The sequence below is a fragment of the Fulmarus glacialis genome, unplaced genomic scaffold (assembly GCF_000690835.1).
Source record: "Fulmarus glacialis isolate BGI_N327 unplaced genomic scaffold, ASM69083v1 scaffold7845, whole genome shotgun sequence".
NCBI lineage: Eukaryota > Metazoa > Chordata > Aves > Procellariiformes > Procellariidae > Fulmarus > Fulmarus glacialis.
The window spans coordinates 263-13,866 of record NW_009213560.1 but is presented as its reverse complement, the minus strand read 5'-3'; the positions used below and the strand labels follow the sequence as shown (position 1 = coordinate 13,866).

At 35.9% G+C, this 13,604-nt stretch overlaps 1 long non-coding RNA gene across 1 annotated transcript; it reads right to left on the bottom strand.

Annotated features, from left to right (window-relative positions):
• Nucleotides 1-10,893: 10,893 nt before the first annotated feature.
• LOC104077105 lies at nt 10,894-13,242 on the bottom strand. Its single transcript, XR_683521.1, has 2 exons — nt 13,084-13,242; nt 10,894-11,301 (listed from the first exon to the last, which is right to left on the bottom strand). It is a non-coding gene; the product is annotated as an uncharacterized LOC104077105 (long non-coding RNA).
• Between the last annotated feature and the right edge of the window lie 362 nt (nt 13,243-13,604).

Sequence of the window (13,604 nt, the reverse complement as noted above, 5' to 3'; positions counted from 1 at the left end):
GTTTCCACTCCTAGAACAAATGAAGTCTTGCTGCAATAATTATTGCTGCTCTGATTGCTAGGCACAGCTGCAGCACATAGGATGTTACCCACACCTCTTCCTTCAACCCCCAACCTGTCTGATTACAAAACATGGTTGGAATCTGTTTGAATTTTTCATGATTTCCTAATTTCCAACCTCGTGATTTTACCAAAATGTCTCCCATAGTTTGGCACGAAATATCACACATATTCTTCCTCATTATTGCCATATGTATTTATGCATTTCCAAATCAGATTCTAAAAGGAAATTAAACTAAAATTTCTGTACTGACTAGACACGAATTCTTACACTGTCCCAATTTCTCTGAATCGGTTTTATTTTTGCAAATGTGGAATTACACTGAGATTTATTTCAGTCCAAACTGCAGCTTTATTTAGATATTTTTATCTGCATATATAAAGGATATAAAAAGATGCGTGTTCCCCACAAATAATTGCACCATATTCTGGTCCCAATCACAACAGCTCAGTTTACTACAGCTGGAACCGAAACAAAAACTTACTTCATAGCATGCTTTTTTCCCCCTAGATTAAAAAAGAACTTAAAGGCAAAAGTTCACTTTAATGAATATACCTTATTAATCTTTTGGAAAAGGTAATTCGTAAGTTAAAGGTAAGTGGAGATTTGTATCAAGGAGGACAAGGAGTTTAGTATATTCTAGCACCAAGCCAGAACATTTGTTCATAACTAGGAGAAATAAGTATTTCAAATCATAGTGTTGACTACACCAAGACTACTACTTGCAACTTAATGATAATTCTTATTAGGATTTTGCTAGTGACCCAACCCAGCGCTGTTTCATTTGTGATATCTAAACGTACCTACAAATGAAAGTTGTAGTCCTCTTTCAGATATATTTTTTTAAAATAAAAAATTCCCCCAAGGCAGGCAGGGAAGGAATGATCAGAACCAAATGGAGAAGCTTTGATAGGCAAAAAAAAAAATCTCCAAGTCTGATTTTAAGAGTACACCTTCCGTATATATATCCATCTGGAAAGAGAAGAGATAGAAGGTAAAAATCTGACTGCATAAAATGGGAAGACGAATTTTGGGTAAAAACAGCCAGATAGGAAAACAAGCACAAAGATATTTTGAAGACTAAGAAGGAAGAATTTCTTTATTAGATTACAGTTCAGAAAAGAGACTAAACTGCGCTTGCTACACCATGAGATGAGAATGAGAAGGGAATGAGAAAGTCAATATCCCAAGTAACATCCCACAGGTTCATCCTTCTACCTGGAAATTTCTGATTTTCTGCCGGTAGCATTTTCTTCCAAGCCTGGCTTTGATGCTTGCACCACGAGCTGTTTTCAAATTTTCCAAGCAACACCTCAGGACTGTCTTGAAATTCTGTGTCTCAAAGAAAGACAGGGAAGACGACATCTTAGGCAGGAATATGACATCTTTTCCCATGATACTGTCTTTCCTAGATCACTTTTTCAGGGCTTACTAGAATCTTCTATGTTCACCATTACCAAAGTAAGCATCTATCCCAGCTACTGCTGAAGTATTTTGTTGTCATTTATACTGTTAAAACAATCCACGATGTTAGTTAGGAATGTAAGATGTGCTCACAGCTCCCACAGAGCAATCCAAGGCTCCTTTTCGTACTGCCAATTTATTTCCCCTTTTCACCTACCCCAGTAAAAGCTGGTATGTTTCCTCCACGAGCCCCTCACACTGTTGTTTCCTACCTTCCCTCCTTGATTGTACTCCTTTCTGCAATACTTTTGATCTTCTCAAGCTCTTTTTTTTCTTCCAGAAGTGCCAAGAATCCAAGTGCAAGTAACTGTATCAGGGAAAAATAAGCAAATAAAATGTAGAGAGCTATCGAAATGTAAACATATGATTTAAGTGTCATCCTAAACTCTCAGACTACTCTTCTATGCAGCCTTCCTCTATCTATATTAGAAAGTCGTGTCTTGGCAATCTTAAATACAAAAACTTTTATCTCAACCCATAAAATGCTATTTGTAATGTGTAAATACTAGAATGAATTAAGATGGCTAAATTAAAAAAAGGATATCTCCTGATGTTCACAGTAATTAAACTCTTATCTCTGAAACCCATGATTTTCTGACCTATAACTTGCAACAATCTTCTAGAGAGTAATGAAAGCTCTATTAATTTGAAACTTTTGAATGGAAAAAAATAGAGAAAAGCACCAGAATATGTAACATAGGAAATTATACTCAGCTGGCAGGATAAAGACTGTTTTGCTGACCTACACCACATTTTTAAACTTGGGTTTCTATGGCTCCACATACAGCTTGTGTATTATAAATTGTAGGTCAAGACACAGAAACACAACCCAGTGACAAATATTTGGTGTTAGAACTGAACTATATACTTAAAAGTAGTTAAGCACACTTCTACACTATTTTGTTTTTTATTTGACAATGCTGCTATTTATATACGATGCCCATATGCGAGTTCTAAATCACTGAGTATGTAGTCATATGTAGACTGTGAATAGAGTATTTGTGAGTAATTTGGTATAATAGTAGAGAAACTGTCCTACTTTGTAGTAACAGCTATTTTCTGCATCAACAGTTACTGGCTATTCTGTTTCCCTGGGACTTGAGAAAGATTCTCCTATCCCTCTCCTTGGACGTTCTTTCCACCGATGTACTACATGCAGACACCTGAGTCCACAGTAAAGGGTTTTGTAATTTAAACTCAACAAATTGTGCTGAGCTTGTCATTTTTGGTCTTGGTTCAGTCAGGAATGATTGACTTAAAACCTGCTTTACTCAAACTCATCTTAGCAAGCATTATCAATTACAATACACAGTAGTGATAGCTAATTAAGTTATTTATAATAGTTCATACTAGAAACCTTATTGAGAAGGTTCCAAATGCACACCATTGGTGTCAGAGGATTATCAACAGCCCACTGATTGCCTCAATTAATAAAAGTTAACTCCTTTGAAGTATTACTTAATATTGTTTTGGTCAATGTAGGAAAAAAAATAAAAAGGAGAGAAATTGAGAAAACACTCTTATTTCATTATAAATATTACCGATGAATGCAAAATAAATAATAGTAAATGTGTACAGTAACTACTTCATTTTACAAATGAAATACATCTACCTAGAATGTAAAACTTGTCCAGGGAAGGAGGAGTTTAACAAATACAACTAGAGAGGAATTTATTTATCCGATTACTCTATATCCTGTATTCAATTGCAATAGCTCTAAAGGAGCATCAAATATGAGGAAAATCCACACGAGAGGAACGCGCACACTCACATTACAGTCTTAGATCAATAGTTAGGAAACACAAAACAGCAAGTGCCACAACAGCAGCATTTCTTTGCTGTTCTTCATCTCTTCTGGGCTGGAAGGGATGTATTTTTTAGAGCTTTTTATCCCTAAAATGTTTGTTTATTCAATTTCAGAGGTGATCTGCGTTCCAGACCTCCCACACAGTACTCGATTTTATACATTCACGTTGCTGAATTGTTTTTCCAATATAAAAGCATCTATGCAAGGCTACCTGTGGATGACTGGCATCCAGTATTTCTCCATTTACGTAACTCCCACAAAGGAAACTCCTGCTACTTTTCTACTCCTTACACAACCATTATTTTTATAAGGGTTGAGAGAAACCTATTATTCCATGCAAATGACTTCAGAAATTGCAGGACTAAGGGAGAAGAGAGTAGGAGGGAGAAATGGAGATCTGAAAAAGGTGCTGAACACCAAATCTCCATTATTTAATCTCTTTCATTATTAAAATATTTTATATTATTTATTTCCTGGGTGATTTCTATGAAGCTATGGATAAGCTAGACATCAAGAGTTTGGTAAAATATACTGTAAAATGAACACTTAAGTTTTTAAAGTGTTTTAACAGTCTTAAATATATTGTGACAAACCTTTAAACCCAGGAGGAACATGATTGGGCACAGGAGTAATATAAACTCAGAAGACTCCATCTGGGTGGGGGAAGTAGCCTCAGCTGCTACACGTACCCTGAACATCAGCCCAAGCCAAGTTACAAACCAAGTTACAAATGAAAGAAAGGGAAAGAAGGATTTCTCCATCCCTTTGTTTGAGACTGAATGTAGCCTTGGAAAAGCGTGCAGGGCATGCTCATCCTGACGCTAACTAATAGGGAGGAGACAGGAGCTAAAAAGGAATCCTGTAATCATATGCATCTACCATTAAGCTTTGTTGGTTAACTTTTCTCTTTTGCAATATTGTTTCCTTTATGCGAAAACAATAGAAAATTCTCCTCCGGTAAGGCTGAATGGCAACAAAAACTGACACCTTAGCACACCCCCAAACTGTCATCTTGGCTTTTTTTTTTAATATTTATTTAAAAAGTCTTTTAAAAATTCCCAACATTCACTGCGCAACAAGATGAAACTGCAATGGCCTCTATGCAAATGACTCATCATCCTGAAGAACCATATAGGAATAAATGGGGATACACCCAAAGAAAGTTTGTGAAAGATTAACTGCGTTGAAGTTTAAGTTAGCACAAGCATTGTTTTTTAGGATGGTGCTCTCGAAATTTCTCCGTAACTGATAAAATCCCAACATGGATTTCTTCATTTGACAGGAGCTAGCTGCTTCCGAAAACTGCTGCCAAACGCAGTTACATTAACAGCAAAAGGTAAACTTTAACCTTTACTTTTCAAAGGATAGATAATGATCTGTAAAAATCAATGCCTAGCAAATTCTTGAAAGAATACTGCTTTGGCTGAAAGCCCAACAGCACTTAATTTTACAGCAGACGATAAGACTGATTCTCAGCCCCACCAGAAGGTGGCTTTACAAGAGATCCCAGAATCACACTCACAAGAACAGAGAAATTAACATATACCTCAGCAAAAAAAATTGCGTGATCCTTCTTCAGAGGTAACGCAGAAGTGTGAAGTACCAGCTCACACACACGCTTTGTTCTTCCAGTTGACAGGGATTTCCCTCTGGTTCCAGCTCACAGCTGCTGAATGCCGGTACTTCAGGTCGTGTGATACACAGACCGCCTTTACCTAGGGCTTTTAAATTTGATTGAGATAAAGATGCAGAAATGTAATTTGCAGTTTTTACTTGGGTGAGTTGTTCAGAGGAAGCGGATTACAAAACCCAAACTATTGGCTTTCTGTTACATGCTAGTATTTTACTGAATGCAACAGGTTTGGAGTAGGCCTCAAGCAAGAGCTGCAGAGGCCATCAGTAGGTTTTTCTCTTTTTAGTGCCTACTTAGGTTACAACAAATAATGCCAATAGGCCTAAACAGCTGTTAGCTGTAGACTTCACAGCATACCCATTTCTTTTTCTTATTGTCTTAGTTTCTGGAACACAGCAAAATCAAGTGGAAAGTTATGCATTCTACAACTACAGTCTAGGTGGACTACACTTAGACTAATTTTATTTCCTCAGATAGAGAGCTATAACTAAAGCAAAGTTACTGACCAAAATTAATGATGGAAACTGGTCAACTGCTCATTAGCTTTAATCTTCATTTCAGATCTTCTTCAAGAGGGCTTTGGAGAACACTCTACTACCGTTGTGCTGGGGTTCCGAGGGAGGTGCAAACAGAAAGCAAGCTATATATTTCTCAAATACTGATATAAGGACTGCTACAAATAAAGAACAAAAGAATTTACCAACACTTAAAACCATGATAGCCTCAGTTTAGACCTATTATCTGATCACAGCAAGGCAAACACATGGAATTTCTTTCAGTTATTTCAGTAAAAACAATCTCCTACAGCCTGTAAACAAAAGGGCAAAGAACTAATTGCGCCTTGAATAATGGTGTTCTGACTCTGCCCCGCAGTAAACTCAGAACTCCCAAATGCACATCCCTTTCAACACTTTCGAGTCAGTGACGAAACTTTTACTTCCCTCTCCTTTCTCTTCTCCTTCTACAACTTGTTAGTATGTACTGATAGACTCATTTTTTGCAACACCAAATAGATCTGGCCATTAGACCTGAAAACGTAAAGAAGTTTCTTCAAATAAAAAAATTACTGTAACAACAAAATTTTCCAACTTTTAGATTTCCTTCTCCTTAGCATTTCAGTTTGGTTTGTACACTTGCTCTGGTCTACAGAGAAAAGCACATCAATACTGTGGTAATACAAATAATATGATAACTTCTAGAATGGTTTTGATTACAGTCTTTCTTGACTGTAGCTTACTACCAGCACGTATTTGAGCTTTGCTTCTTAGAATTTAAAATAAAAACTACACACAATCTAGTGCATACTAACTCTACTTTTTAAAAAGTATAGGCTTTGTAGAACGCCACTTTCTTTTTAAATTTAAAATACATTTTCTGTATTTCAATGTTATTCAGAAATATTCCAAGCTTTCACTACAGGATAGCTATACTTATGCATTAAAAAAATCTTTACAATATTTCCTAAGTTATTTAGGAATCATAACGATGATCTGCCATTAAAATAGCCACATTACTTTTTCACACAATTTTTCTTCTTTTAAGTAGTTACACGGTAAGTTACACCATGTATTACATTAAATTGCCAATCCAAGAGTCATAAATACTTTACCTGGAAGATTATCATGGAGCCATATTGAAGTAAACACATTTGCTATCATCTGCCTCGTTCTTTTAAAAATATGTGTCATTTCTCCAGTATGGGTAAAAGCTGCCTTTTTTCCAAGTTTTGAGCTACAGCATTCTTTAGAAGAAATTACCAAGAAAAGAAAGTGGAAGCACTTCTCAAAATTTAAGCCGCATAAACAGCTGAATATCGAGCATTAATATGTCCCGCCTGTTACTTCAGTGATTTCTTCCAGGAATGTATGTTTCAGTACTTCAGGGGTGAAGTTTTTTCCCCAACATAGTGAAGCAGGTGTGACTTAGCCATGTTTACCAATTAACTTTTAAAATGTACTCTAGAGAAAAGGAATTGATAATTTGCCCTACAGATGAGACAACATACAAAAGTTAAACTTATTTTTTAAAAAGGATCTTATCACCCTTTATTTTCAGGTGCTTCACAACGATATGACAAAATAAAGTATTACAATCAGTTTTATGTAAATAAAAAATTAATATCAACAAGTTCCAAATCTCTGTATAACGAATACAATCAATCATAAATAAAAACCCATGCATTAAATTGAAAATATTTCTGTATTACAAAAATTTCTATATTATAAAAATCATCATGTGACCCAGTTCTTTAAGACATTGTTTTTTTTCAAAAATATATAACTTATATCATATAACAGTTACAGTATACATTCTTACTTTTATTATGTTACTGCATTATGAAAGAAACTATATTGAACTTTCAGGTCAAGCTTCACGTTTAAGTGACTATTAATGATACATTTGAGAGGCATTTCAAAGTGTTTTACTATAAATTAATAAAACCATGTCTTGCAATGCAACTTCTCCTGTGTACTTATGTTACTTTTTCATTATTTAACAGGTTTGCTTACTGGGTCAGAAATCTTTAAGTCAGGCACATATATTTAAAATGAGGACTCACAAACATGGCATAATGTAGATTTGATTTGCTTTTTTAAAGCCATTGCATAGCACCTTTACTATAAATTATTAATACAGAGATGTGGCTACAGTTCCTTGTAGTTATATGGAACAAGCCATTTGTAGAGTATTCGATAAAACGCGGAGCTTAGATGTCTGAACTGAAGATGGTGGGCACCTTTTTAGATTTGACAAAGAAACACTTCACAAAACAGCAGCTGAGTAATAGAGATTCACAGTCACCATTCCAATATTTGTACACAAGCAGATTAGTAATCTGATTTGGGCTGCCTTCATTTCAGCAAATACATTCCAAATTTCTCTATAATAACCTGCACCTTTTTTGGTACCTCTAGAGTTTTCTCTCATGATGTGTCTCACATGGGTGGACAAGACAACGATGCTAACAGAAGTGTATATTATCAAAGAACTATTATACTATATCATATTCCAGGTTTTACTAAAAAATTCCTTCCCACTACTAATAAATCTATTCTGCAGGACAGAGAAATACTAACTGAGAGATTGATTATGGTCTTTCTGAAAGCAGAGAACACACCCAGACACCCAGACAGGATACAGAACTTTTCATGCTTTTTCTGTCCCGTTTTCTTTGGCTGTAGATAGGGAAACAGTAGTCTTATAGCTGTATTTGTTTCAGTGCCAAACCCAAGCCTCTAATCTTAGTCCCAGCTTTTCAACTGTGTTGGGATATTAAACAAAAAGTCTTGATAGAAAACAAACAATAAAAAATTACTCTCCTGTAGGGAAGAATGAGACAGAGAAATCTCAACTGACCAAAAAACTAAACTAAAAAGTGACAGTAGTAGACAAACCCTGTACTGGAATAAACCTGTGCTGGCTCACTCCTCTCATCCACCAAGAAGAAATGACACAGCACAGAGATACCATTTTATGAGCTCTAGAATTGTATTCCTCATACTGTTCATTCATGAAAGTGGGTAGGAGCAATAATTTTAAGTTATGTCCCAGAAAAATGTATCTAAGACTTCTGAACGACAATTTAACTCTGAGGCATAGTTCTATTACAATTTTGCCCTAAGGAGTAATTTGAGACTCAAATACAGCCTAAGGACAGCTTTGTGTATCACGTCCATTTACAGCACGAACTTCTTGTAAAATCAGGGGTTGTCATACAAACAGCTTGCATGAAACATTTAATTCTTGAGTGCCTAACCACCAAGGAGTCCAATGTACCTTTTGCAGACCAGACACTTCCATTTGTATCATGAGAGTTGAGTGGTAATGCCCTTAAAGTATGGAGAGGGCCAGACTAGCTTTTGGCACTGCAAATAGAAGGCAGTCTTTTAGGGCCTTCTCCTGCCTGGAAAGGGCAGACATGCTTGTTCCTTAACAGCAAACTAACTTCTCTCCCTGCTCCCAGAAGACTAATTCCTGAGCATAGTTTCCCACTGTGTACTGAAAAATGTCATCACAGTAAACCCCTACAAATTCCAAGCAAACCTCCATCATCTTACCTTTCTTGTTGACTTCTTGTGGTAGCATATCACTCAAAGGACCTGAGTTAGAATTTAAATAGAATCTAGGAGTAGAGCAGATGGTTTTTCCTTTATGTTTTTTATCCAGAACCTGATCAAAGGGCCAGATATGGAGATAGATAATACAATTTCTGCCATCCAGTCTTGCACTTGAAAATTATAATTTCTTCACCACTTTCACTTCCTGCCTTATGTCTTCATCTGTTTCCCTGGAAATGGTATATGAAGCCCAGCCATCTAATTTCTCTACTCCTCTCTCTGTGATGGAACACTAAATATGTCTTGTCCAGGAGCTCTGTGAAGATTGATTTAATATCCTCTGATTGCTGCCTGAATTCTGACAGTTTCCTGGGCCTTAAGAGATGATTAAAGAAACAAAACACATTAAATTCTAAGTCAGCTGTCCTAAGCAAGTTTAACTAATAGAATTCTTCCCTTTAAACTTCACATTTACTGACTTCACCTTCTGTTGGGCTCTGTATAACGAAGTCCAACACTTTGCCTGAAATTCAGATTCCAAAATATCCATACTTATCTGTTTCTGAACCATCATAAAAGCCTTACTTACTCTTTTGGCTCATTCATCATTTGTGCCTTGTGCACATTCCATTATGCAAGATCTCCTGAAAACTTCTACTAGTCCCACAATGACACTAGGAATACTTTTTGCCTGTACTTCACTAGTCATTTGCCTTTGCATTAGCAGCCTTAGAAGAAGGAATCAGGTTGTGAAATCTCTGCTTATGGAGAACAGGAGCAAATATCCCTTCGTATCCCAGTGCTGAGAATACATTCATATGAAGCAGCATTTCTTTTCAGGTTTAAGTCTTCCAACCAAACTCTCTGTTTGTAGAGTTTGTTCTTGCTTCCCCACCCTCAACTTTACAACAAAGCACGTATTTTCATTAATTGAAAGATAACAGAATTCAACAGATCGAAGGACAAACTACCAGCACAGTGTCCTTTTGCAGTTTGTATATTAGGGAAGTGCCACAGTAGATAGAGATGAGATTACCTCTAGGCAGCGGGCTGATTATCATTGCGTACTGATAATGAGTTGCACTTCGTTCAAGGAAGACCACCAGATCTATTCCAACCCTTTTAAGAGTGTTTTGAAGAGAAATGGAGGACGAACAGAAGTAGAGTAACATACACAATGATAAAAGCAGTGTTTGAATGTTTCATCCTAGGAAACTTAATCAAATTCTAATTTCGTTCTTATGGAAAATTTCACAGAATTTCACAGAAATCCTACCGAGATCAATGGGTATTGCACACAACTTGTGGGAAGAAAAAGTTGGCTGCTTATTACTTCTGTTTTTAATATTTGTCAGCACTTTAAACCTCAAAACTACAGAAGGTTTCCAACTTCCTAAATATTGCTAATGCATTCTATATAAATTCAAACAGTATCAGTTTCACGGATTGAGGAATTTGCATACAGTTCTTCAAAGTATTAGAAGTAAGTGAAAACTACTTCTGCATAGTATATAAAGGATGTTTTAGAGATTAGCTGTGTGTTTTTTCCCAACTTAAGTGACATTTAAATACACAAGCAGCATGCAGGACAAGAAGTTGTTTCCATTCACCTTTGTGAAAGAGACAAACAACCACAAATGACTTTGCAATGAAAAAAAAGTGACTTGTTTATACAAGCGTTAAAGATAATGCTATTCGTATGATGTACCAACCGACTTTTAAAGGGTACTCAGACCAATAAGAAGTTGTACTTCATTCCAAAGCTGAGAGAAAAAAGACAAAGAAGCCTCTGCAAACCCCATCCATCACATTCTTTTAGATCAATGAACATCTGAGCCAAAGTATAGAGATATGTTTACATTTTCAAATATCCTTTGTGAAGTGACATTTATTAACAAGCTTGGCACAGAGAAACCTCATTGTGAGAGGACACTGACAAATCTCATTTTCTCAGTGTCTCGCTAATGACACTGACAATGAGCAAACTGTCACTGCTCATAAGTAGTGAGAAACAAAATATTCACTGAACAGAAATCATGTAAGTCAATAATACAAATTGGGATATAAGAAAATACCTGATTAAATTATACCTCACGGAGTATGTATTGTAAGGATTATTCCTTCCCTTCTTCCCTCCCCCTTATCTGTAATACTTTGCAAAGATTTGTAAGCAGATTTGTCTTAGCTTCTAGTACTGTACATATCCACATCTTCTGGGCTGGACTGACCATGGTCCATAAGTTTTGGATCAGGCTTAAACTTTGGTGTCTTCACTGTTCCTGTTAGAGATATTAAAGAAATGTAATTAAAAAATACATATATATTTGAGTTGTAGGAAAAAAGCTTATTGACACATTTTGAGAACTGCTGTATTACCAAACACTTACAAATGATCAAAATATGTATGTTCTAGTTAAAACTGTGCAAGTGATACAGGACAATGAAGGCATGTTGTAATTATTAGCATACAGCAGTGGATGGAGAACAGGTCTTCCTCCTACTCTCTATACTTTAATACTACTTCCTGAACACAGCAGGGTGAGAAGAAATAGTGATGCTTTGCCCGACACATAGAAAGGAAGGGAAAGTTTGGGACGTGGAAAAAAAAATCTCCAGTCTTTCTTCCCCCACTGCTCCCAGGAGCACAGCTGTCTCCCAACACCAACTGAATCAATATTTTCGCTGAAGCTGCTGCCAGATGGCAAGAATTCCAAAGTAAGACAAACACTTTTACCTAGTTTCACTTCCTGACTTCCAAAACCAGTGAACTAAGTTTACTAAAACGTTGAGCCCTCACACTCATCCTGAATGACAAGGCACAAGACTGATGTATCTAATGATATGTAATTGCAGAGGATCTAAGGGAATATACAGGCAGGTTTTCTAGGACTGTGCCTCCTACTACCAGGTCTGCTTCTTTTCCTGCTACATCAGTTGGTTTAATAAAGGATGCTATGTTCTCCTGAAAGCTTTGCCCTGTTTGGACTAGTGAAAATAAACATCTCTGACAACACAGATTAATTTAGGGCATGGACATTTTTGACTGTATTAGGGACATGAACTAATTCCACCCATGAAAGCAAAGTCAGAAGATATCTATATACATAAACCCATTAAAGACAGTCTGGCCTGAAACGAATGTAGAAACAGATCATAGCATTCCACAAACTAAATGAGAAAAAATGCAAAGGGCAAAGCAAAGAAAGATGTGAATGTCTATTACAGTGAAAATAAAGGAAAAAAAAAAAAAATCAAAATCCCCATCCAAATATGTTCTGCTTGCTTTCCAGAAAAAAAGTGTGCTTTCTGGTAAAGAACACAGTAAAAAGAAGTAAGTAAGTTTAAGTGATGAGTAAAATTCAGAAATTGCCCCTAAAAAATGTAACAATATTTTAAAACAAATTTAGTTCTCCTTAATAGGTAATTCCACTATTGCTCTTAGCAATTGGCCTGTTGAAATATTTGCAGGTTAAACATGCTGTTACATGATCTATTCGATTATCTCAATTACTTAAGATGCACAAAGACCATCACTACATAAAACCTAGCAAAATAAAATCCAATGCTTCATTTGTCCATTATGCATTCCTCTTTTACCAACATCTGAAGATCTGGAACCCATACAGAGAAATCAGCTGTATTTGAAATTAATTCAAATTAGCTGTTTTCACAAAAATCCAGTAATCCTTTAAATTACACTTACGGTATTCTGACAACAGAAGGCTAATTCAAAGTAGGTATTTAACAGAAGTACTTGATGATATCATCTCATTGCTAACATGGGATATAGTCCACGCAATATGGAGTGAAAGAAAACATTATTGAGAAAGAACAACAAATTTGTAAGAATTCTGATACTGTGACAGGGTCCACAGTGAGAAAATTATCATCTCCCTGAGGCTCTGAAGTATGTATTAAATGACAGTGTGTACCATATATTCTCAAGAATAATATGCTATGACAGTCTGCTCCATTTTAAAGCAAGGGTAACTACAAAATTAAGTCAAGTAATCCAAAATTTGCAAGTTGCCCTGAGATTACACTTTAAATTTTTAATTCACCTGATGAAGGCACTGGATCTTTATTACTCCAAGACTCTACTGGAGAAGATTCTGTTCTGTTAAATGATCTTGACTCAATAGCAGACTCAGGTTTTGTACTAGAAATTTCTTTCTTTTTCTTATCTTCTTGCGTAACTGATTTTGACTCTTGCTGCAGCTGTGAACCAAACATTAATAAAAAAAATGCACATGGGTATATGCTTAATACATTATTGCAAAATAATGTATTCTTTTTCAGATATGACATCATACTATGATATTCAACTAGTAATGTTAGTCAGCTGCATACAAGGGACACAGCAGGAAAAAAATAAAATGCATGAATGATCCCCACATTTCAGATACAGTAACTTCAAATTCACATGTAAGGGAATTTACTTTGTCACAAATGTATACTTAACTCTGATACTGTGCTTTTACCCGAGACCCTCAAAGTACTTCACAAGGAAGTCACTGTTCATTTACAGATGAGGAACCTATAGTCTTACAGAAGACTGAAATAGCATTTAGTTTTTACAGAA